Raw genomic sequence first — 26,433 nt, 5'->3', positions numbered from 1 at the left:
ACAAGTTACCTACTGGCACAGGGGGAGAGAGCAAATCCTCACTAGGAGACGAGTTGCATACTAAATGCAACGCTGTCTCGCCACCTATCCCAAGGGGAGACTGCATTCTTTCAGCTACTGGATCGAGAGACGCCTAGGGGCTGAGACGTCACTACTAAGTGGGAAATGTTGGGCGCTGTGCAACCACTCTGGTGTCTCATTCCCTCCCACCAAATGACATGTCCACTCCGCCCGACACTGTGCCAGACTGCCAATTGCTGCCAGGTCGAGCCCAGTTACCTCACTGGTGCTGCCATGGATCAGATGGAGGACCAGAGCCATCCGCTGCTGCTCCTTCATCAAGCGCTGAGTGAAAGGTGACCCTCACACTGGCGCGACCTTGCTGCACCTCGATGCTTCAGCCAGTCCAGGAACCATTTGTGTGTATTTAGCACCATGTTCCATTGGCGTGTCTGTGTGTAACTCGTCTCCCCAGGGACCATTGTGGAGGGGGTGATAGAATGATTTATATTTCAGAGGTTCATGTAATCAAGTATTTTCCTGTGGAACTAATTTTTACAGCTAATCTGGCACAAGTAATTTGTCAAGTGTTCGTTAAGTAACTTAATGAGAGTGATTTTCAAACGTCTTCGAGGGAGAAGAAAGACTATTACACTGCCCAATATAATAAGGACAACAGTTGACACATGTTATCTGCTTGTTTACATTTTGAGAATGAGTGTGTTTCTTAATTTATAATTATTGCCCATTTATATACCAAGGATAACTGAAACTTTGTATATGATTGAACAGGGGTAAATCACTGAGGTAGAGAACGGTGCAAAATCCACGGAATTGTAATATGATTAGGACATTAGTCATCTCTGACCTCAGAAATTGTATGTGTGGGTAAAAAATTCTGCAGCAAAGTCTTGTAACCGCTTAGTAATAGTCTGTCTGAAGACTGAGGTGTAGCAACAACCCTTTGGTCCACACGAATCTTACTACACTCAGCAATGTTCCCATACACGACTCGCAGGCTTGCAGCTTTGTGTGAATGAATCACTCCTATGGTGAAGGAGGTCAAGTTAGGATACAGATGTCGACGTGTTTTCTTTTCTTCCAGTACTAAAAAGTGTGAAGAGTATACCATATCAATTTTGTAAGACCATCTGCCAGGTGGTTATAATTAAACTGACTATGTTCTAAGTGCTGCAGTGCGGGCTTCAGACATCACAGGGCGCTGAAACATCTTAAGTATGTTCACTAATTAGTGCTTTTCTATTTGACATCCCTATGTTTTTATAAGTTTGGCAGGAAGTGTGGGTGGTAAAAATTGTAGAGAAAGGCCAAGAGATGAATACAGTAAGCAGATTCACAAGGATGTAAGTCGCAGTAGTTACTCGGAGATGAAGAGGCTTGCACAAGATAGAGCTGCATCAAACCGGCTTTCCGACTGAAGACTACAGCAACTTATTGTTTTTTGCATTGTTTTCTTAACACATTCCAAAGGTTGCCCGAAGGCTATATATTTTTCCTGCTAGTTTCTTCCACAAGAAATATCTGAAAGCAAAACGGACCGAATAAGCCTACATTGTGCATAAATAAGAACGTAAATAGGTTATTTTTTAATGAAAATTGTTTCAACAGTAGAGAAGTCAGATCTTTTTAACGAGAAAAATAATTCTCGATGTTATTTGGCACTCAGAAAGAAAAAAACTGATGCAAGGAATCAAGTAACAAGACGTTATTTATTGCCTTATAAATATTGTTTGACTTGTTTATTAGCATATATTTTCTCAAGCAGATAAATGTAGATGTCTTAAACATTTAGAAGACACGTTTCCTCCTATTCTTTCAGTACTAAAACGTGTGAAGAGTACGATACCACGTTTGTCTAGACCATCTGCCAGGCGGTTATAATTAAAATGACGGTTTTCTGAGTGCTGTAGTGTGGGATATAGACATCGCAGGACGCTAAAACACGGTAGGTAAGTTCACAAATTTGGGCGCATACGGAGTACGCTAAAAAAATGATGGTTCCAGTAGTAATATCTCTTTATATTCGATGAATTATTCTGATACAATTCTACCCTTGAATGACGTTTACTAATTTTCTATCTTCATACTCGCAGAATCCATGCGAAAAGTAGTTCATACAATAGCTATGCCATGAGCGCATAAGTATTCTTTGTCGTACTCTCTCTGGTGGTTGTTAGAAAAAAAAGAAAGGGAGCTTCCGAGATTGTCTTCGTTCCGATTAGCCTGAGCTTGGTTTGGAAGAACTGTAATCTGATTATTGAGATTTATCACAGAAGATAACTGATACGAACTGTATGATTAAAAGGAAATACATATAGATTGCTCCTTCAAATAAAAGGTGTGTATTTGAAATTTGAGAATTAATGATATTTATCGGTATATTGCGTAGTTGTTAATCAGAAGGGAACTTCCGAAAGACTGGATACGAACCTGCATTTAATAAACCAAAAGCTCCATTACTTCTTCGGAAGGTTAAACTTCATCAGACCCAAATATCCGCTTGATCCGAGGTTTCCCGACTGATTATACAACGCTCCCAAAATTACGAGGCATTTTATTTGTACAGATTAGCAGACTGCCGCAAAGCACGAGCCTGCAGAGAAGAAGAATCATCGCCTGATTTCATTCTAACAAGTAAAATTTCAGAATCATTTTGAGTGACTGAGCTATGACTGTGTTTCCTATCATGAATGATTGATTGCTCGAACGAATTGAGAGCTACAGAATTACGTAGATAGGAGGAAAAATTACACTGTTTCTACCACCAGTTGAAAATATGGCGCTGCAACTAGTCAAAATGTGAAATTTTTCTGTTTGATATCTCTATGTTTTTCGTCGTTTGGCGACGGCTGTTGCGAAGAAAGACTGTAAACTGCTGGTAAAGTTACTTTATCAGAACAGCAGCAACAGTTGCGCTGCATTGTAGGAATATCGTAGGAAACAGCTACGAAGAGGCCTTATGTCAATACATGGACTAAAAAATATCATCAAGAAATTTGAAGAAACAGGTGAATTTGCTGGTGCAGCACGGAGAGGGAGGTGGCCCAGTCCCATGGCAGTTGTTGATGAAGTTGTCTAACGTGCTGCAGTCCTAGACTGTGCGGCTGGTCCCGGCGGAGGTTCGAATCCTCCCTCGGGCATGGGTGTGTGTGTTTTTTTCCTTAGGATAGTTTAGGTTAAGTAGTGTGTAAGCTTAGGAACTGATGACTTTAGCAGTCAAGTCCCATAAGATTTCACACACATTTGAACATTTTTTGATGAAGTTGTTGTAGCTATAGCTGACTGTGCATCACATGCCTCACATTCTGCAGCCAGTGCCTGAGCTATGGCATCAGAATTGTCTCTCCTCTTTTCAGCAGTTCAAAAAGATTGTGCTTCGCATATTACACAAGATTCCTACAAGATTCAGAAGGTGCAGCAAATGAGTCCCAAAAGTAGGCTACGTTTCTTTACTTAGTTGGCACGCATAGAAATGGATAAATGTGGCTGATGAATACTCTTTGGATGAACGAGGCACATTTTACTCTGCTCGATGCCATGAAAGCACAGAACCGTCGCATATGCGTTCTACTTCGCCACTTGTTGTACAGGAACATCCACTGCACTCAGTTTATGTGACTCTGTGTTATGGTTTCACAAACTCCTTAACTCTTATTCTGTTTTTCTTCGAGGAGATTACACCTCACGGGCGTGTCAGGTGTACTGTGTTATCTGCACTTTGTAAGGACCTATTTGCGCAACACTTAATTCCAGTTTTGCAAGAACGCAGCTGTCTCCACACCACTATTTTCTCAGAGGGGCGACACCAAATGTCGCTTGCTGGGTGACAGATTTGCTCCGAGAAATCTTCGGTAACGACAGCATCACCTCTGGGCAACCTCAAGATGTGTGGCCTTCCAGATCCCCCGACGTAAATCCTTGTGTCTTCTGGTTGTGGGGATATCTCAGAGATCGTGCGTATCAGGAATGTGTCCAGACTCTTCCTGACCTTAAAGATAGCATACGATGACATATCGCTCTGGTTGCATTGGACATGCTGTCGACCATGCCATGTTGGGAGATCATGTTGAACACATCTTGTAACTTGTGACCATATCACATTAAAGGTGGCAGACCCACCGCTATCATGTATTTGATAGTTCCTCCCCTTTCCCCTGTACCTGGTGGCAGAAAGTGGAACTATTATTTTTCCAGCGTACTCCGTAAGCACACTAATTAATGAACATACCTACTATGTTTCAGCGTCCTGAGAGATATACTGGCCGCACTGCAGCAGTTGGAAGAACGTCACTTTAATTATAACCACCCACTACTACGAATTTTACTTTGGTTATTAATCGTCGTCATTATTTTCATTTGTAGTGATTAGGTTAACTGTCTGTTATCGCTGAGACTGTACATGTTGTGCCTGCTTTTGGTACTTCTTCCTCTGAGACTGTAACTTCAAAGGAAAACAACCAAAGATCTTTTGGTCATTAATAAACTCTATCATCATTGCTTGTTCCATGTGTTCTCTTAATATATTTCGAGTTTTTCTTTTGTAGAGAATGGTCCTCCACCACACCACTTCACCGATCTGGTGTCATATTTCATAGCGCACAGCTTTCACAACACACACAGTTTTGGCAATGATATGTAAATTAAGACGACACTTGTGACAAGCGAGACTCGTTACAGGAATAAAACGCTAGGGGCGCTGCAGTAGACTCACTTCTGAGAGTAATCTATAGAGACAAAAAAGTCACTTGTGTAAAAGATGCCTACAAAATTCTCATGCACTTCTAGAAATGACTGTTCATGGTTCCTCTAAATCGAAGGCTTAAGCAATTCTAGCATAGCGTGGACGAATACCGTGGGAAATAGTATGGCTTTAGCAATCACTGTAGAACTTCGTTGGTTGTCATAGTGTTCACAGGAAACTGAGCCGTACACTTAGATACGGCTGCTTTTTACACTGATCTAAAACAGTGCCTAAACAGAGCTGGAGTCTTTCTTTTCTGTCGATCACTGGCATGCGCTCTTCTTTGGTACAGACCTGCCGGCCGGAGTGGCCGAGCGGTTAAAGGCGCTACAGTCTGGAACCGCACGACCGCTACGGTCGCGGTTTCGAATCCTGCCTCGGGCATGGATGTGTGTGATGTCTTTAGGTTGGTTAGGTTTAAGTAGTTCTAAGTTCTACGGGACTTTTGACCACAGCAGTTGAGTCCCATAGCGCTCAGAGCCATTTGAACCATTTGGTACAGACCTGGCACTTGGAGACTGTTCAGTTTACCACGACAAATCGTTGGACTGCTCCCCAGCGCATGCGGCCGTGTAGGCGTGGTTGTTTCATTCTCATCAGAGTCTCTGTACAAAACAGTCAGTCGTCTGTAAGCTAAGACATGTTTTCTGAAACTTTAATACGTTTTAAGCGAACTCACAGTCCCCAGTATGAGCAATGTGGTTGATTTTCGACAAAAGCTTTAATTATTTACATTCCCTGAAAAATCTGTCATTTACAACGTGCTGTAAGTTTTATCACCTTAGATAAGCAGTCTTTGAGGGAATCTGGCGCTAATGATTATATGCATGTCTTTCCTTATTTTTATCTTCTCATGAAGTGTTTCTGGTTGTACCATCATCAGCCCTAGGCATAAGAATGCGCTGTAAGACACAACAGAGAAATATACATTAGAATGAAGAAGTGAAGCCTTGTGTCATTCTATTATAACCTCAGTAACCCAACTGGCGCAGGCTGTAAAACATGTGATCAAATATTTTTCTCACTAGGCGTCTTTAGTGACAGTATCAAAACGGTAAAAGAAAAGCACCAGTTTACTTTTGTTCTACAATATTACTTTTATTGTGTCAACCGGTTTTCGGATTACAAGGCCATTTTCAGACATTTACTGAGTATTGTCACCAAAGAAGTTACAATGTTTGCAAACAACATTGGAAGAGAAGCAACACGTCTAGACTGAAGCAGAAACATACAGAAACATCTTTGACAGTGTGGTGGTAATGCAATGAAGAAGTAAAAAAAATTGAACAGTAAATAGATAAAAATGGAATAGGCAGGAAAAACTTTAACACAAATTAGTGTAACGTCCCCTTCCAAAATTTATGAATGATTGTGCTGGTAAACTTCTACGTTATTTGATTTTCAAACAGCTGATGAAAACTCAACGTACTAAGACAGTTTTCTCTTTACTTATTCTGATCATCACTAAACTGACACACAACATTTTTTGCGCAGCGCAATCAGACTTTCAATAATCTCTACAAAAGAATGGCCCTGACTAACAATAACCTATATCTTTCATGAATCACTTATCTCACAAAAATCTTCGTTTTTCGAACTACTGCAATACAGCGAGCGCCAATACTGCCAGCTAAATAAAAGATTCTAACTACTGAAGGCACTAACTACTGATAGGCATAGTTAGTAAATGAAAGATTTTGATAGAGAAAAAGCAATGTATTTACCTTAATAGCGTTCAAAAGTCGTATAATTTTGTGACATCCAATTAAACAAATTCCTTTTTCTGACGGACACACGTCCAGATCCTCCATTCTCAAAACTCTGCCATCTGTCTCCCCACATTAACCACTGCTGGCGGCTCACCTCCAACTGCCCAACGCTACGCGCTGTTCACATCCAACTGCCCAAAACAACACAAGCGAATATTCCAACAATGAGTCCAACCAGCCACAGACTGCACCTAATTTTTATACAGAGCACTACGTGGCGTTACCAACATAAAAACCTAAACAGCCTACTTACAATAGGAACAGCATGTCTACATAAGTTTCTATTAATAAAGAAAACTAATAAAATAAAATAAAATTAGTACTTGACAGGTCTACATCTGGAGGTATAAAACATGGAGAGTGATACACAAACCAATTAAAAGAAGAAACAATTACCAAAGTAACTACAGAATACATAAGGAACTTAAGCGATATCAACAAGATAAACAGAAATAAATAAATGCAGGAAAATGGAGGCGTTTGAGGGAACATACAGTAAATGTAATCTCTGAGAATGTAATGGTACTGTAACGTTAACATTATATTCAAAACTGTGGCTTTGTAACAGTTTGCATTAAATAAATCAACCAAGTGAAATATAAACAATATTTGATGAGAAAACTACACGAGGTGTTAAACATGGGCAGTAATACAAGTACCAATTAAAAGAAAGCCTTAAAAATTGAAACTACAGTCGGAGTACACAGACAACATCAATAAAACAAACAAAAAACTTAATGAATACAGGAAAATGGAAATATGTAGGAACAGACAGTGTGGGAAGTAATGAACAACAGAGATGATGATATGAAGTTTAGGAGAGGGGAGGAGTCTAGCTGTGTCTGGTTATTTAGGATTAGATCTGGACTGTGAGCAAGATGTTTGTTAATTTCGAGGGCTTCCAGAAGGTTGAGTTTATGACCTTTGTTTGCTAAGTGAAGTACATAGGACACTGGCTGGTAGTTGTGACCCTCACTCAGTTCATGCTCAGAAATAACAATTTCAATAAAAGAAACTCTGTTTTATTACACAGTTCGTCATTTGAGTATAACAATAGTACACGCGCACTCAAATAATTCACCCGATGAAGTGATCTGCGTAGACAGAAATCGAACGCCAGTAATAGGTATCTCATACTATCCGATCGCCTCAAAATTTAGACGGTAGATAATACTATGTCTAATCGCTCTGACACCTCAATAAATAATATGAATCCGAAATCAATTACTCTTAACATTCCAGCGATTGTTAAATCAGCAAATGCACTAAACAGAGTGATCTGTTAGTTCACTTTAGCACCGAACAGAAATCAGTTAATATCGTTAGATGACATTTTATTTCTATTAATTCAAGTAGCCCCACACACACCTCGCCGAGAGGCTTCTTAGAGTGCTTTATATAATACGTGCATATCAAAGAACTCAAACTTTTGAAAAACATCCTCGGTGTGCAACCTACAGTATATTTCATAATAAGTATGATTTAGCGAACTTTGGAGAATTTTATTGCCTCAACAATCGGAGAAACTAGTAGTCAGCTGTAAAATAATTTGGAGAAGAAGATAAAGACGAAGAAAGCTGATTAATTAGTACTGGAATAAACACAATAGATTCCTAATTATGTGAAATTAACATACCCAATAGTGGATTCAATATGACACACTGACCTAGTAGATAGTGTCGGAAGTTCAATGCGGCTTTTCGCGGATGATGCTGCAGTGTACAGAGAAGTTACAGCATTAGAAAATTGCAGCGAAATGCAGGAAGATCTGCAGCTGATAGGCACTTGGTGCAGAGAGTGGCAACTGACCCTTAACATAGACAAATGTAATGTATTGCGAACACATAGAAAGGAGGGTCCTTTATTGTATGATTATATGATAGCGGAACAAACACTGGTAGCAGTTACTTCTGTAAAATATCTGGGAGTATGCGTGCGGAACGATTTGAAGTGGAATGATCATATAAAATTAATTGTTGGTAAGGCGGGTACCAGGTTGAGATTCATTGGGAGAGTCGTTAGAAAATGTAGTCCACCAACAAAGGAGGTGGCTTACAAAGCACTCGTATGACCTATACTTGAGTACTGCTCATCAGTGTGGGATCCGTACCAGGTCGTGTTGACGGAGGAGATAGAGAAGATCCAAAGAAGAGCGGCGCGTTTCGTCACAGGGTTATTTGGTAAGCGTGATGGCGTTACGGAGATGTTTAGCAAACTCAGTTGGCAGACTCTGCAAGAGAGGCGCTCTGCATCGCGGTGTAGCTTGCTGTCCAGGTTTCGAGAGGGTGCGTTTCTGGATGAGGTATATATTGCTTCCCCCTACTTATTCCTCCCGAGGAGTTCACGAATGTAAAATTAGAGAGATTCGAGCACGCACGGAGGCTTTCCGGCAGTCGTTCTTCTCGCGAACCATACGCGACTGGAACAGGAAAGGGAGGTAATGACAGCGGCACGTTAAGTGCCCTACGCCACACATCGTTGGTTGGCTTGCGGAGTATAAATGTAGATGTATTCTGCCAATACTTCAGGTAAAAACAACGCATGACAAGTTCCAGTATACACACAAACAGAAGACTAATACTTACAAACGCTTGAAAATTTACACTCAAGTATAAGGAAAGATAGCAAAAAGCTGTATATTGCCTGAACTGTAGTGTCACGAAATTGTCGGTGACAATCGCTAACTACAAGTACTGACCCACTGTATGTAGAAGTTGTTTTACAGTTCATGTTATATGACAAAATATGTGTTTCTTACGTGGCTGCAGAAATTGTATTTTTCTCTTTTCCTGTAATGGCTGACCACGGGGAGAATGCGTGACGCGTCTGAACACGTGCCACGCTTTCGAGTATCCGGCCACAAACTGTAACACGCCGAAGGTCGTCGTTGCTCAGAGCATGGCATACATGTTGTCCCTGTTTTTTCCTTCGTAATTATTAATTTTATGTTAATGGAATCGGATAGAGCTGAGTCCAGATTATCAGGTAAGTTGTTCATTTCAATATATAAAGCGTATAACATCAAAATTTGAAAGTTCAAAGCTAAAGAAATAGTTGCCTTGGATTTGAATGTATCTAATTTTATGGACAAAAGGGAAATTAATTTTATCGAAAGAAAATATTTTAATTTTTATTATACGCTGGCGTCTAAGGAGGAGTTGATCAGATGTACGTTCAAAAATTGGTGAACAATTTACGCATATGAGCCTGAAGAAATTGATTTAATATTTTTGATTTGAACGTAGAAATTCTGTATCTCTCAGGGGCGATTTAATGCATGTTATTGACGACAGATATTTTAGTTTATCACAATCTTAAGCCCTGCCCTACGTATCCTACTATTTCTTTTTCACTCCATATAAAACGGGAACTGCAATCTAAATATGGAAATTAAAATTAGTATATTTTTCACACATCGTAAATATTTCAGAAAAGTCATGTTATCGCCTCGAACTGATGATAAAATTCTTTCTTTACACAACCAGTTTCGGTAGACTGACAATCATCAGTTTCATAAACGTATTCACAGCATCATGTCAGGCGGGATATAAAATAATTAACGTCAAAACCATGAATTAGACACTGTTATCATATCGTAATATAAATTGAATCGTCTGTCTATCTGTTTTTATACAGGTCATATTTTGAATTTATGTACGCTGCGGAACTAGTAGAATATTTAATTTAACGAGATAACGACTTTCTATGTGGGTGAATTCAACAATTTGGATAAACTCCCCGCCCCTCCCCTCTTTTCGGCAAGGAATTTTGAAACAGTGGTGGGATGGTTAAAAGCATAAAAGCTTATATATCAGTTAAATTGGGTAGTTCAAATATTTTCTAGGGTCAAAACAAATGCACCATTACTTGGTGAAAACGACAGTATCGATCTATTCTATCAATAGAGGTTTTTGAAACTTCTGATAAAAAATGAAAACAATGCGTTAACTAGATCTTCTTTTCTCACTAAATTCTGAGCCAACTTATAATGTTTCCAATGTGCACTTTGCGAGAAAAATGCAAAAGAGGACTATATTTGGCGCTCTCCAAACTTGCGCTTGTTTAGATGTGATAGTTGCTTGATTCTTTTTTGTCACCTAGTCTGCTTAAAAGCAGTAGCAGAACAGCAATTTGTATGACGTTTTTTGTAGAAACTAAACCATTCCACAAATATATCGAGTTTATGCGAGGTCCACATGTTAAATCGCGTCCGCACGGGTCACGCCGGGTTGCGCTGCGCCACGGAATACCGAGAAAAGGGGTTCGGCGCAGAACTGCGCTTCCGGTGTTGACTTCAAAACGCGTCGTTCTGCGCAACAACGAATAACTTCCGCGAGGTGCCGGCACATCAGAGAAAATGAAACGTTCGTGTGCAGCTTCATTTAGAGAACGTTTCTTGTTTTCCACTTTTACTGACGCGCACGCACCCACACTGGAATGCCTCTTTGTCATCTGTAACTTTCCTAAAGCCGAAATGATCGTTAACTAACAAACAGCCAGTGTGTTAGTACTCGTAGAATGAGTTTGGCTCCAATGTTTAAATAACAGCATTTACAAGATCCGGCAGCACGCGAACTAGCCACACAAAAACTCAAAAGTATGGTTTATGAGCAATAAAGCAGCCCAAGTGAATCCAAGGAATGTGCTGCATGCTGCTTCAACCACTGTAACACAGCAGTACGACTTTCGGAATCATCAACAATCGCAAAAAAGTGACGAAGTATCTCTTTATTTATCAAACGCTGTAATATCTTTTTTAAAAAAATAACCCATCTCCACCATGGGAAGAAATGTTCAAAAATGTTCATATGTGTGTGAAATCTTATGGGACTTAACTGCCAAGGTCATCAGTCCCTAAGCTTACACACTACTTAACCTAAATTATCCTAAGGACAAACACACACACCCATGCCCGAGGGAGGACTCGAACCTCCGCTGGGATCAGCCGCACAGTTCATGAGTGCAGCGCCTTAGACCGCTCGGCTAATCCCTCGCGGCTGCACCATGGAAAGACAAATAAGTCATTTTTCTGTGTTTGTACAAATATGCTCAACAATGTCTTATCGTCGTTGCAACACTGCACCTAGTGAGTGCCTACTTTGGAAAGCTGATGCAAGTATAACTCAAAATAGAAATATTTACAGTAATTTTCCTTTTTGGAAAACATTCCAGAAATGACTTTTTTGTTTAAGAATTGTTGTTAATAAAGAAATAAAGAACTAAGAAAATGAGAAAAGCTCAAAAATTAAAATGGTCTACACACAACAAAAAATGTCTGTCAGTTGAAAGTAAATTAAAACATTACAAGACAATGGCTCAACGAGAGGTGACATACGGAAGTGAAACTTTTTTCAAAGTCACCTAGAGAAATAAAATCGACCAAATCCTAAAAGTAGCTAGAACATGCATTAATAAGAAGTACCAAAAAGACTGACAATAGAGATATTGCCAAATGAACGGGTGTACAGCGAACTGCATCCAGTTGCAGATACTACACCGGAAAAAAGGAAATTTTTTTGCTCACGTTATGCGGATACCAGGAAACCACATTATCAAGAAAAATTGTAGAGAATCTTTGGAACATGTAGCAACAAGTAAAATGGATAAAGGAAATCAAGGCGGATATGACATAGGTAGAATTAACCCTGGGTAATATGCAAAACAAAACTGAAAATTTAAAGAAATTGAGCAACATAAAATTAATATTTGAACCAAAATTAGAAAAAAACGATGCCGCGCGGGGTAGCCGCACGGTCTAAGGCTTCTTGTCACGGTCCAGGCGGCTCCCCCCATCGGAGGTTCGAGTCTTCCCTCAGGCATGGGCGTGTGTTTTGCCCTTAGCGTAAGTTAGTTTAAGTTAGAGTAATTAGCGCGTAAGCTTAGGGACCGATGACCTCAGCAAATGGTTCAAATGGCTCTGACAAGGGAACCTCCCCATCGCACCCCCCTCAGATTTAGTTATAAGCTGGCACAGTGGATAGGCCTTGAAAAACTGAACACAGATCAATAGAGAAAACAGGAAGAAGTTGTGTGGAACTATGAAAAAAAAAATAGTAAAATATACAAACTGAGTAGTCCACGCGAAGATAGGCAACATCAAGGAGAATGGGGGTCAAGGAGCGCCGTGGTCCCGCGGTTAGCGAGAGCGGCTAGGGATCGAGAGGTCCTAGGTTCAAGTCTTCCCTCGAGTACAAAGTTTAATTTTTTATTTTCAGTTTATGTGACAAACTCTTATGTTTTCATCACTTTTTTGGGAGTGATTATCACATCCACAAGAAAACCTAAATCGGGCAAGGTAGAAGAATCTTTTTACCCATTCGCCTAGTGTACAAGTTAGGTGGGTCGACAACATATTCCTGTCATGTGACGCACATGCCGTCACCAGTGTCGTATAGAATATGTCAGATTTTTTTTCCTGTGTAGGAATCGGTTGACCTATGACCTTGCGATCAAATGTTTTCAGTTCCCATTGCAGAAGCACGTCCTTTCGTCTACTAATCGCACGGTTTTGTGGTGCGGTCGCAAAACACAGACACTAAACTTATTACAGTGAACAGAGACATCAATGAACGAACGGACAGATCATAACTTTGCGAAAATAAAGAAAGTAAAATTTTCAGTTGAGAGAAGACTTGAACCAAGGACCTCTCATTCCGCAGCTACTCACGCTAACCACGATACCACAGCGCTCCGGAGCTCACATTCTCCCTGATATTGCTTATCTTGCACATGGACTACTCAGTTTGCATATTTTACTAATTTTTTTTCATAGTTCCACACAAGTTCTTCCTGTTTTCTCGATTGATCTGTGTTCAGTTTTTCAAGGCCTATCCACTGTGCCAACTAATAACTAAATCTGACGGGGGTGCGATGGGGAGGTTCCCTTGTGAGCACTATGGGACTTAACAGCTGTGGTCATCAGTCCCCTGGAACTTAGAACTACCTAAACCTGACTAACCTAAGGACATCACACATATCCATGCCCGAGGCAGGATTCGAACCTGCGGCCGTAGCAGTCGCGCGGTTCCGGACTGGGTGCCTAGAACCGATCGTCCACCGCGGCCGGCCTGACCTCAGCAGTTTGGACCCCTAAGACCTTATCACAAATTTCCAAATGTTTTTCCTAGACAAACGACAAACAACGAAAAGGTCATTTACAGATGAAGAACGATGAAAAAAGATCAGAACGGATGAAAAGATACTGGAGAATTCCGAAGAAAATCTAATGCAGAATGCAGAAGATGACCAAAAAATGATTCACTGAAGTGGTCCAATGAGGCCGTAAAAGCAGAAGAAGAAGAAATAAATAAAAGTATTTAACATGTTTTAGTAGACTGCACAACATAAAAAAACAAGTAAAATTATGTCATATACGCTGTGCATTACTTCATATACATAAAAAGTTTAAAAAGTATCTATAGAATAGGTATCGATATCTTTGTACTCGTGTAGATAGTATCGCAGGACGATTCATCTGAGAAGGTATCGATAGTTTGATGGTGTCGGAACATCCCTACTTGTCAGCCGAAAGTCGAGTTTGCAGAGTGTGCCGAAGTCGTGCAGCAGCGAGCGACGGTGTCGGCGGGGTTCCCAGGCGCGGCCTTGGGGAAGGCGAGGTCGTGCAGAGGAAAGCCGAGTGTCCAGCGCGTAAACAAAGGCCGCTAATTGCTTCCTGCGGGATCAGCGGCGCGCTGCCGTCACCGCCGCAGGGATCCCTGGGGGCACTGGTCGCCCGCCTACTCGTACTTGTTTACAGCGCCGTCTCTTCAGGCACAGTGTTTGGCTTCACATGATGGGGGTCGAAATTTGGAAGACGTTTAACGACGGCGTGAGCTTCCATGTTGACCACGATATCGCGGCTTTTGCGTGTGATAGTCTACTAGAATCACAACGCCTATCTTCTACGGCCTTCGTACGGATACGAAAATGAGAGATACAGTAAAAAGCTGAGCTGAACCTGTCTGGGAAGCCACGCCCTGCGTGTCACAAGCCTGGATGTTTCCGCACTGTATAGAAGCTTACAGACACACTGCGCACATATTAGACTCAACGTAAGGATCCGCGATCGCTATCCTTGCCAGCGAGCTACCTGGCAGCAGGTGTTAGTTGGCGAGCCTTTCTGCAGTCTCCTGCGTTTACCGTCAGACAGGGCACTGACCTGTTGCATCGGCAGTGTGAACCAGTAGCAAATGTGCAAGACAGTAGTGGGGGTACACTCGATCGAGTGAACATCTCAAGAAATATTTTTGAACCATAAATACTCGAAGTTGAATTATGAAGAGTTTAATAGCGCATTGAGAGAAATATATATCGGCCTTGCCTCAGTAGCTACACCAGTTCCCGTCAGATCACTGAAGTTAAGCGCTGTCGGGGTGTGGTCGGCACTTGGATGGGTGACCATCCAGGCCGCCTTGCACTGTTGCCATTTGTCGGGGTGCACTCAGCCTCGTGATGCCAATTGAGGAGCTACTCGACCGAATAGTAGCGGCTTCGGTCAAGAATACCTTCATAACGCCCATCCTATCTGCATCCTCCACTGAGGATGACACGGCGGTCGGATGGTCCCAGTAGGCCACACGTGGCCTGAAGACGGAGTGCTTAGGTGATCTAGTCAACGATGAACTTGAAGGGGTGTAATGTGACGTCCGCCTTGACCAGTGACCGAGAACAATGCCCAAAAAAGAAAAACCGGCAGAGTATTTGCTCGCGAGAGGCAAAGCTCCCGAGTTTTGAATCTCGGTACAGCAAACAGTTGTAATCTAAGAGGAAGTTTCATATTAGCGCACACTCCACTGCAGAGTGTAAATATCATTCTGGATATGTTACACTGTTCGAAAATGAATAAACCTTGTTAAAGGATATCGTTTTTTATTTTGTCACAGTGGCAAGTGGAGACAATCTTTCGACCTACCAAGAAAATTAGTGAATGTTTAAGATCGGTGAAAGACGCACGACACCCCTTAGCTACCCCAGGTGTGTATAAAATTCCGTGTAGTTGCGGCATTGTTTATATTGGAACAACTAAAAGGAGTGTTAATACCCGCCTAACGGAACAGAAAAGGAACTATAGATTGGGACAGATTGACAAATCAGCTGTAATGGAACACGTTTTCAAAGACGGTGATCACGAACTAAAATTTAGTGAGACAAACATGATAGCTAGGACCTTACATTATTATACTCGCATGTATAGAGAAGCTATAGAGATCTACAAGCACGGATATAATTTTAATAGAAAAGAAGAAGGATTAAAACTAGACAAGATATGGCGGTCGACTTTGTGCCAACGAAGTGACACTCGATTACCTGTAGTCGTGAGAGATGGCACTGGCCAGAGATAATTTTAAAGTCGAAAGCACGTGGTGGCGCCATCTAAGCGCCCTATATAAGCGGGACCACCAGCGCCTAGCAGCCAGTCGCCGATTCACCTCAGAAGATGTTGCCCGCACTAGGCAACGAAATGTCAGGAAGGAGAAGTAGTTTTATATATGGACCACGGCAATTCAGCCCGGACGTTTTAATTAATGAATTAGCTATTCCTTACATCGGCACTCGAAAAACTGCACATTTACCAGAGCAATAGTTATTGAATCTTTTATAATATTTTAATGAAAAGTCTTTTACTGAAAAATTCTTTTCATGTTCCACTTACATAAAAACACACACTTGAGATGTGTACCTGTGTAAGGTCTTCAATCCGTAGCTTAACGCTGCAACTAATAAGAAATTTTGTTACATTTTTGTATTGCTGTACACAACTAACGGCACTCCTAAGTTTTGTAAAGTGAAACTACTGTCTATCGGAATAGTTTTGCAGACTGAGAAAGGGTCCCCTACAGCGCAAGAGGTCAATTGTGCATATTTCATCGGCGCTATTGGTCGTGGTCCCCAATACAACACATCTTCGAATTTCTCTCCCTGAATAATACCGAACACTATCTTCGTAGCTTTATATCTGGCATTCCTCAGAAGAATATTTCATAATTTAGTGACGCATGTTGACCCACTGAACCATGTATTTTTCTCCGCATACATCTGCACCTTGCAACTCGCCTCTATAGTACCTTTCAGTAGCAGAGATGCTTGCTGTAGGGGTTGAATTGCAATAGGCAGATGTTACAAGTGAGCTCTTAAAAATACCAAGGATGCAACATTCTTGTAATTCTTAAGAGCCGTCTTGGCTTTTTTAATAAAAGCTGATTCAGCGGAGTCGAATATGTCCTCTACCTCTTCGACCTTTTGGTAGTGTTTGGCACAATATAAAACTTCCAAAGGCCAGCTGCACCAACATGTAACTATAGGTTCAAGTGGGCGGTGGGGGGCCGGGTGGAGAGGTAATACTTGGAGCTATTTCCTTAAAGAGCTGAATGCGGGTAGGAGCTTGGAGAAACACTTGCTTACAGGGGAAATGATACTGTTAACCTCAGGAAAATTATTTCTAACTTCATGGGCAAAACAACTGCAATAGATCAAAACTGGGATAGAATTCTTTCAACGAAGCTCTCGCTTTTAAAGTATGGACAGTCTATCACCAACAGCGTGCAAACTTGTTACTTTCTTTTGTAAACAAGACTTTAATAAATATGGAAAAGGTAATGTTAATCAGAAGACAGGAGGAGTTGTGATCTACATAACAATAGCTTTATTCATTCTTTACATAACAAAACAAAAAAATGGCCAAAGAAACGTCACGCAAGCATTTTTATTTGACAAACGCTTTCAGAGATATGGGGTCTATAATGGACAAAGTGATCAGTGGGGTCGACACACGTCTCTAACCAGAACACTAATCACTTTATCTGACTTCATACACGTGAATCTGGAGTATGGCAGAAAAACTATGCCACCATCCAGCATATATACTCTACTATTCCAAAAAATATGGTTCGAAAGAACGGAGTGCTGAGAAACATATACTGGAGCCCTACGCCGTAGCAGTGAATACTTTATCCTTCTGCTGGTCAGGGTGGCACACCACGATGCGTTGGGTGACTGAAGTCATGGATGGCAGCAATCTGTTATTAATGGCAAGCGCCCGAAAAATGCAAGTACTCGGTCTCGCGCTCGGCTAATTCGGAACGCAGCTGCATCCCTATGAGCCTCCGAAAGGCTGATGGATTCCAGTGCGCAGGTGGACCTGTTTGCTGGTATATCAGGCCAATTTGACTCCATCCCCCGACTTTGCTTGATGGAATATGTCAAATGTTTAGATGGACGACTCGAGACAAATAAGTACACTCACACGTCACTCATTGTGTGTGTGATGCCAGAAGCAGTACCTCTGACGGTTCACAAGCTGACTGGCACAGGCTCTAAGTGGCACACTAGCAAAGGACACAAGTCTCACTGCTTAGGTAGAGACCTGCAGTTCTTCACTAGCGAAGCGCCAGTACAAGAGTGACTTCTCTTTCTCTTTTTTTCCTCCCCAGCTCAGTAGGAAAGCACATTTACATCCAATACTACTCCCATTTTAGAACAAGCCAATCACGAGCTGGAGCACTACATTCGAAGATGGGAGACTGCCCCTTGCTCTGCATACACAGATTTGACCAATCAGAGACTTTAAAGTTAACTGGGAGAAAAGGAAAAAAAGATTCAGTTTTGCGACCTCTTTCCCACCCGTTTACGCCATGTATTTTGCTAACAACATGATCAGGATGGAATCACAGTCCTCCATAAAAAGATTGTTATCTCCCCTGCAGCATCCATTTCGAAGTTTCCAAAGAACGGCCATAAACTCGCCAAAAGCCTCGTGCCTTCACAAATGTGTTTTGTAACAGAGTCTGTACATCTGGGCGCCAGCGTATGGAAATTCGCAGAAAGCTCACAGTTGACTGATTGGCTTCCTGCCTAACAAGGGTCTATACTCTGCTTTATTGCCGGTCTTCAATGCTTTGCCCATTGCAGCAGCGTCTTCTCGGCGCTAGTCAGCCTACCTGGTCGCGGCCACCGACCGACCGGCGCCATCCAACGTGTCTGCACAATGAGACTGCGGAACTCGGCAGTCCGCAAATGTTTTCACCCAGGTTTCGCAGAAGAAACTCTCCCCTCGGCCCTCAGCTGCTGTACGATTTTACTGCAGTCGTTTAAATCGGCACCCTATTCCTTTGAATGCAGGTAAAGCTTACCGCTACTCCTACGCTAGAGCACACAAGTAAGAGCGTTAACTGCTGCCCAAAATTTCATCATGGTGTATGAAGTAAGATCTTAATAAAGATTATCTTCCCTCAGAACACTAAGAAGCGTGACACTGAATCAGATGTGAGAGGGCCTGCAATCTCTCAAGCGGAAATTACTCATCCCTGTCTTCTCCTGGCCTTAGCATGCGTATGGCACCCCTGAGTATGGGCTATAGCACTGTGATTCGTCTTCTCCAGTTCTTTACATAGGAGGAGGTGGGATTTCCCTGGCGCCACTGGAATCTATCTTCCCCACCAGACATTAGCTACAAATCTGCTACGACATCGGTGGTGTTGTCGAAAGCCAAATGCAGTGGTCACCAATGTCTGTTTTAATATCAGCAATAGCCTTTTCATACAGCTGTTTCAAACAATTTTTACGCAATTTCGACTCATCTGGTAGACGGCTGTCGCTGCTACTCTTCAGGAAGCCCTTAAAAGTAGGGTTCTTTAGCAAGATCCATGGCACATTAGCCGACACTAAAGCCTCACGCAAGTATAAGGTAAAACTATGCACGGCACTCCTCGTCATAGAGGAAGTTAAAGGCTGAATCTCCTGTTTGTTCTTCCTAGTGAAGTTCACCGTATGAGCTGCGAAATCCTTATGTTGGAGGAAATGTAGCTTTTTTATCATGGCTTACCTAAAATTAAAGCTAACAACCACTAAGAAGATGACAGTACAAAAAAATAAGAAAGCGATCATTTGGATGTCAACTTCAGTTGAGTTGCATATGAATGTTACTAAAGTAATTTTAAATTTCTGTTCAAAAATCCGAAGGAAGAAGACTAGCAAGAAGACTGGTAGATAAAATGAATTATAGAAATAATCATTGGTTATTTATTTTATTTTGACAGGCTGGACAAAATCTTACTTCTCCGTCAGTTGTAAAATTGGAGTCTTCCTCAATCCACTTTCGGAAAAGTTCAATTTTTGACGATTTCTGCTTAGGCTTGACAAAATTACACTTGGAGACCACTACTCAATGCTAGTCAACACGCCAGTCAATTTTGTATCTACAAAAATAAGTAGACTCAAGTGTTACCGATGCAGCAGCGTGCTGACGCATTATAAAGATAAACGACATTGGGCCATACACTTTCTTGATTTCAGTGCAGTGTTCACATTTATTAATTACGTCTTTCCTTAAAATTTGCTAATTCAGATTATTGATTGTCACGGTTTTTCAGAAAATCTATTGAAAAATCGTGTCCTTCTGCAGACACGCTCTTTAGCCTCTTCTTTTTCTGTGAAAACCTATTAAGACCTTCTAGGCCCATAACTACGATTTAATCGTTTTCGGTTTCTATAAGATTAAAACTTTCATTCCGGCCCCTAGTTATGGTAGATGACTTGAATGAGAGAAAAGAGCCCTTGCACTTACCTTACAATTTGCTTTTCTGTACCATCAACAAGCAAATTACTTACGGTCAGTCTGTGGGCGCGTTGTAAATCTACGGTGGTGTTTCGAAGTTCAGCTAAGAGAAAACGCAAATAAAGTGCACGCTGCGTGCTTTGTGTGTGTGTGAAATCTTATGGGACTTAACTGCTAAGGTCATCAGTCCCTAAGCTTACACACTACTTAACATAAATTATCCTTAGGATAAACACACACACCCATGCCCGAAAGAGGATTCGAACCTCCGCTGGGACCAGCCGCACAGTCCATGACTGCAGCGCCTGGACCTGCCGGCTAATTCCGCGCGGCGCTGCGTGCTTTAAAAGCTTATGCTATAACATCCTACTTATTACTAAAAGAAAGCTTCCTCGGAGGGAAAGAGGAACATCTTTGAACAGTTTAGACGGTAGCTGTGTTTGTTGCAAGAAACATACGAAATCCAGCTATCATTAAAACACAATACACTTCCCCCTCCTCCCCCCCCCCCCCTCTACCAGTTTGCTTATTGGAAGACCAAAGCGAGTTCATTCCTGAAGATCTTCATGTGTTCATTGATGCTGATGTGCTGGAGATAGCGCATGTACATTGACAAATGGAAGAGAGGTTCAGTCGACCTTTTATATCGTACTATGAGTGCTCTAAGGCCTATTTCATTCATTTCACCATTGCTGGCAGGTAGCGTGGCATTATTTATTCTCATGGATATCCTCATGGATCTTGGAAATTAACTGATGCATTGTCATCCTTGTCATTTTCTTCATGTACGCCGATGGTTCACATTTGAAATATCACTTGTTCGCCTCTGAAATTTTTTACGATAATCCGAACCTTAAGCTCTGCCGGCCCCGGTGGCCGAGCGGTTCTAGGTGCTCCAGTCCGGAACCGCGCGACTGCTAAGGTCGCAGGTTCGAATCCTGCCATGGGCATGGATGTGTGTGATGTCCTTAGGTTAGTTAGGTTTAAGTAGTTCTAAGTTCTAGGGGACTGATGACCTCAGATGATAAGTCTCATAGTGCTCAGAGCCATTTGAACTATTTTGAACCTTAAGCTCTGGTGCTTGTGAGCACAACACCTTTCACCTTAATGGGATGAATCGTTTGTATCACCTCAAAAAGTACGATTGTCTCAGGCAGAATATTCGTCGAGTAAGACATATGGTACCACCAGCACAGAACATCTTAAGTTCCTGGATGTTCAGTTAAAATATTTTGAGCTCAATAATGATGTAGCATTAGATGTGATCAAGAGAAATGATACACATCTTCATAAGCTCTTATTTCTTCTGTGTCTGATATGACGTGGCTTTATGATAAATTCAAATACCTGTCAGTTATTCCAGGAGGGTACGGATTCATGGAATAAGTCGCCCAAGGTGTCCTTTGATTGCTTTGCAGACATTTGTAAACGTTCATTCCAGAAAATATGAAACCACAGCTTTGTTATGTGCGGTGAAAAAGAATGAAGAACTGAATAATAAGATATTGGATCAGCCATTATATTTGAAAGTCGAAACTATTGTGTCAAATCAACATAGAATCCCCAAACTTTCAATTATCCTAAGACATTCGTGGATTCCATCGCTTAATGCCTCTCTTTGGAGCCGTAGTTCGGTAATGGATTATAGGCACACGAAGGAACTGTTTGTGATTGTTTATGACTTTCGAAGCAGAGGAAGAAGATGTTAAGAAAGGGAATCCGTAGCTGACCGTACAATTCAGAATTAAAAATATATAGTCCTGTGGTTTAAATATTTAGCTCCTGTAATTTTATCCATCTTCTATATATAGTAAGTGATGTTATTAGTTTGCTATAATTGGTTGATTGATAAGGAGAAATGGATCAAACAGGGTGGTCATCGATCCCATCCTATTAGGGAAGGACGGGGAAAGATGTCGGTCCCGGCCTTTGAAAGGAACCATCCCAGCAGTCGCCTGAAGCGATTTAGAGATATCAAGGAAATCTAAATCACGATGACCGATTGTGCTAAGCACTGCGCCACCTTGTTGGGTAGTTTGTTATATACATACATTTAGTTACATAGTTTTCCCTACAACTTCTTACAGTCCCTATATTACTTTTGGTAATTTTTTAAATGATGCGTATGGAAGCTTATAAATCAATGAGTGAAAGCCTAGTTTAGGAAGACAATTTGTATAATTGATTGCCTAAATAACAGATGTAAAAAGATTTTCTTCAGTAGCGCGGAGTGCCGCATCACCAATCACAGTACTTCCCATTCCCATACGAGGGTGCTGCAAAAACAATGCAATGGACAAAAAAATCATTAAACTCAAAATTCTTGGGATTGTAGTCTTGTTTAACTTAGTACGCAACGGCTGAACTAAAAAAAAAATGCATCGCTCTTAAATTATGAGCAGCAATTTCAACTACTTAAGTGATTTTCGTGTAGTTCTTGTCATCTACTGTTTGACTACAGCGCTAGCCAGATCTTCCTGGTGGGGTTCGTGAACTTGACTTGCACTGAATTGCTACTTCAAATATTCTGTCTTGCACTCACTCAGCAAACTGTTTTTACAATGCCAGAAAAACAGAGATGTGCTACGTATAAAAGACACAAGCATTTCTCAGCGCCGTTGGGGTTGCATATGGTAGTTCTGAGGGAAAACGCTGTGCTGATAACATACATAACCTTCGGGATAATTGTTCATTGTCATCTTACTCCAACCAGGAGTTTGGAAAAACGCTTGAGGCAACTTATCTACAAGCCTTATCGGCAAAGAAAAAAGAAAGAGAATTAGACTCCCCTGTTGTGAATCGGAAGGGCCAACATAGCACCACCTATGTAATCAATTGTACTTTGTGAAGCACCCAGGCCTGCACTGATTCGATTGGAAAGGGCGTGAGAAAGCCATTGTATGCTGAACCACAACCGTTGCAAATGGTCCTTGATCTCCTGGACACTGGCACTGGGATGGAGTTTACTCGCTAATTGATCTCACAAATGTTCTCTGGGGAACAGACCTGGGGATCTTGCTGGCCACAGTAGTACTTCGATATCATGTACACAGTTCATAGAGACACGTGTCATCTGTGGGTGAGTATCGTCAAAAAATAGCATCACGATACTGTCGCATGAGAGGTGACACATGAGGAGGCCGTTCTGATGTCAGAGTTCCCTCAGTCACTACCACCCACGACCCGATGTCAAACCCGATGGCTCTCCCCACACCATGACGCCGGGAGTAAACAGTGCTGTACCTCTCAGAAAGATTGGAGGAATGAGGCCTCCCCCCAGATGGCCCCCAAACGCGCCGACAATGCTCATCCAGAGCAGTCCATCGCTGAACATGATGTGTCTCTGTTCAGCAGCAGTCGATGCTTCCCGGTCACGCCACCACTCCAAAGTCAGCCCTTTGTGTTGCGACGTTAACGGCAGCCTACGCAAGGGACGGTCATACTCTAGTACGACTGCTGCTGGTCCCTGGCCAACGGTGCGTGATGACGCAGAATACTGCAGGGAGTCCGTTACTTGTTCTGGGGTGGCAGGTGCAACCATGAAGGGATTACGATGTGTGTACATTAAATGTATTCATATCTGCGGATATGGACAACCATCAGCTGTTGAATAGAATGACGCCAACGAAAATTTGTGCCTTCAGAATAATTGCCCATTGTCATATTCCTCCAACCACGAGTTTTGAAAAATGCTTGAAGCAACTTATCTACAAGCCTTATCGGCAAAAAAAAGAATTAGACTCCTCTGTTTTGAATCGGAAGGGCCGACATAGCTGCACCTATGGAATCAACTGCACTGCCTGACAGAGAAAGTGAAGCACCCAGTCCTGAAATTATACAATTATTCAACTGGAAAGGGCGTGACAACGCCATTGTATGCTGAACCACAACTGCTGTTAATGGTCCTTGATACCCTGGATACTGGCTCTGGGATGGAGTTTGCTCACTAACTGATCTGGATTTCCCGCTTATTGCGAGCGGTTGCCTTTCCATTTGGCTATCCGTGCACGACTCACGGCCAGATCCAATCTTCCATATGTAGTCAATTATGTATCTACGACCTGTACTCATATATCCATTATGTATATTCCTCTACAGTGAAGATATTTTACTTGAAAGGCCCCTGCCGATTGTCCGCTGATAAATACGAAATTACTGCGCCTGTGTTACTCCGAATAAGATGCAAAGTTCCTTTGGACATGAATGCGAGGAACTTTACGTCGTATTCGGAATAATATACGCACTGCAATATCGTACGATGTGTTTGATATATAATTTGGCGTTTCTGCCTTTTAGTGGTCAGATGTCGTCGACTGTAGCGTTGACGACTAAGATGCCTTTCCTCACGTGCCCATGCAGTCCACCACCATCGGGTCACTGGCGCATCCGAATGCCCCCACAAACATTCGAACTGCACTGTTAGACCAGTCGGCTAAATGGAGTCCCCAATGAGGGCCCTTTCAGTCTCTTGTCAATGCTGACAAAGCTTTCCCATACGTTTACGTGGCATCTGCGTGATCTTCACAGTGCTCGCTTGACATCTGAAACATCTGACTGTGTTCACACAGTTATGTACCTCACCAGCCCGTGTTACAACAATAAACGTGAACAACACTAAGGCACTCTATTGACCTTTCTGTCACAGAGAATTGCAGCTCTAATGACTTAGATACCTGCCGATGTGTGCACTTGTACGAAGTTACAATGACAACAGACCACGTCTTGTAGGTGATTCATTGTTTTTGCCAGGCAGTGTATACACGGTGTATCATAAATAATGGCGTAAACACATACAGCTGAAAGGACATGATATTAGAAGCAATCCACTCTCATCGCAAGAAGAATTGTCGCTGTCCCGGTTGCACGCCCGAAAGATGATGGAACAAAATCCACTCTCAGTTAACACAGGTCTGCAAACGAACCGTTTGCGAGATACTTGCGACATTGTGGTTATCGTCCCCTGCTGACGTGATTCTGCGTACACAGAACATGCCGGTCCGTGGTGTAGTCTTTGTTTACATTTTCGTCGCATTGAGTTGTAAACAGAATGTAAACGACGATGCAGCACACAGTCAGCGAGCAACAAATGTCAGTTGTACGTCGAGCGTCAGTTGTGTTGTACCATTGTTGGCGATCACATGGAACATTACAGTAACAAGGAGTATGCGGCGATGCATTTCACGTGTGGTAGGACTAACGGCAGTGTACGGGAAGCAGCACCCTTGCATGAAGAAGCATATCCTGCCCGAAGGCACCCTGCGAATCGAACGTTTACAAGGGCACAACAACCCTCCGAGTAACTGGGGCCTTCGCATATACTGCGGGGGGTGGGTAATCCTGCACGAATTATATCAGTGCTTGAAGATATGGTGCTGGAAACAGCCGGACACCGTACAGGAATTTCAACAAGGAGACTTGCCACACAAAATCTTGGAATAAGCGCAAGTAGTGTTTGGAGCATATTGTATCGCAGTGCAATCTATCCGTATCATCTCCAACGAGTTCAGTGACTTAATGAGGCAAACTTCGGTCCTACACTAACGTTCTGTCAATGGATGCAATAACAAGCTGTATGCTGCCCTACATTCGACAATAACATTTTATTTAATGATGTAGCAGGGTTCATTCTTGACGGTGTGTTTAATTACCACAGCTCTCACGTTTGGAGTCAAATAGGCTCCAACCCACGTGTTGTGTATGAATCTCCACATCAGCGACGTTTCTCACTGAATGATTGTTTATGGGTGCAAGGTGATCGTCTTGTTGAGCAACAAATGTTACTAAACAAACTCAGCAGATGGAATTATCTTCGGTTAATGCAGCTTCGTCTTGCAGGATTGCCCTTAGGGCAACAGCAGATGTACGATGGAGCACCGGTATATTTTCCTGCTATGGTGAGACGACGTCTAACGCGCCGATATGGCCAAAGATTGATTGGACGAGGAGGTCTTGTACCGTGGCGTCCAAGACTACCTGATCTGTACTCCGTGGAGTTTTGTTTGGGGCCACATTATGGGAGTAGTGTGCATCACTTCGGTTAACATGGTTGAAGAACTGGAGCAGATAGTTGCCAATGCTTCTCAAGAATTTCTAAACAATCGAGACTTGTTTGAAAGGATTCTAAACTCATTGCTTCTACGTTTCTGAATGTTGTACGGTATTGTTACCTTTCCCTAGCTTGGGTGATGTTTACACTGAATCAAGTCAGTGGTGGCTGGTAACCACAATTATCTCACAAGCGGCTCGTTTGCGAACATTTTCGCTGCTAGTATGGTGTACTTTTCACTGTATGCGTTTACGCCGTTAATTGTGATACACCCAATACAGAGAAGTCGACGCCTAGTGCAAGA

This window comes from Schistocerca piceifrons, chromosome 7, assembly GCF_021461385.2.
Source record: "Schistocerca piceifrons isolate TAMUIC-IGC-003096 chromosome 7, iqSchPice1.1, whole genome shotgun sequence".
Taxonomy (NCBI): domain Eukaryota; kingdom Metazoa; phylum Arthropoda; class Insecta; order Orthoptera; family Acrididae; genus Schistocerca; species Schistocerca piceifrons.
Note: the sequence above shows the minus strand (reverse complement) of the source record.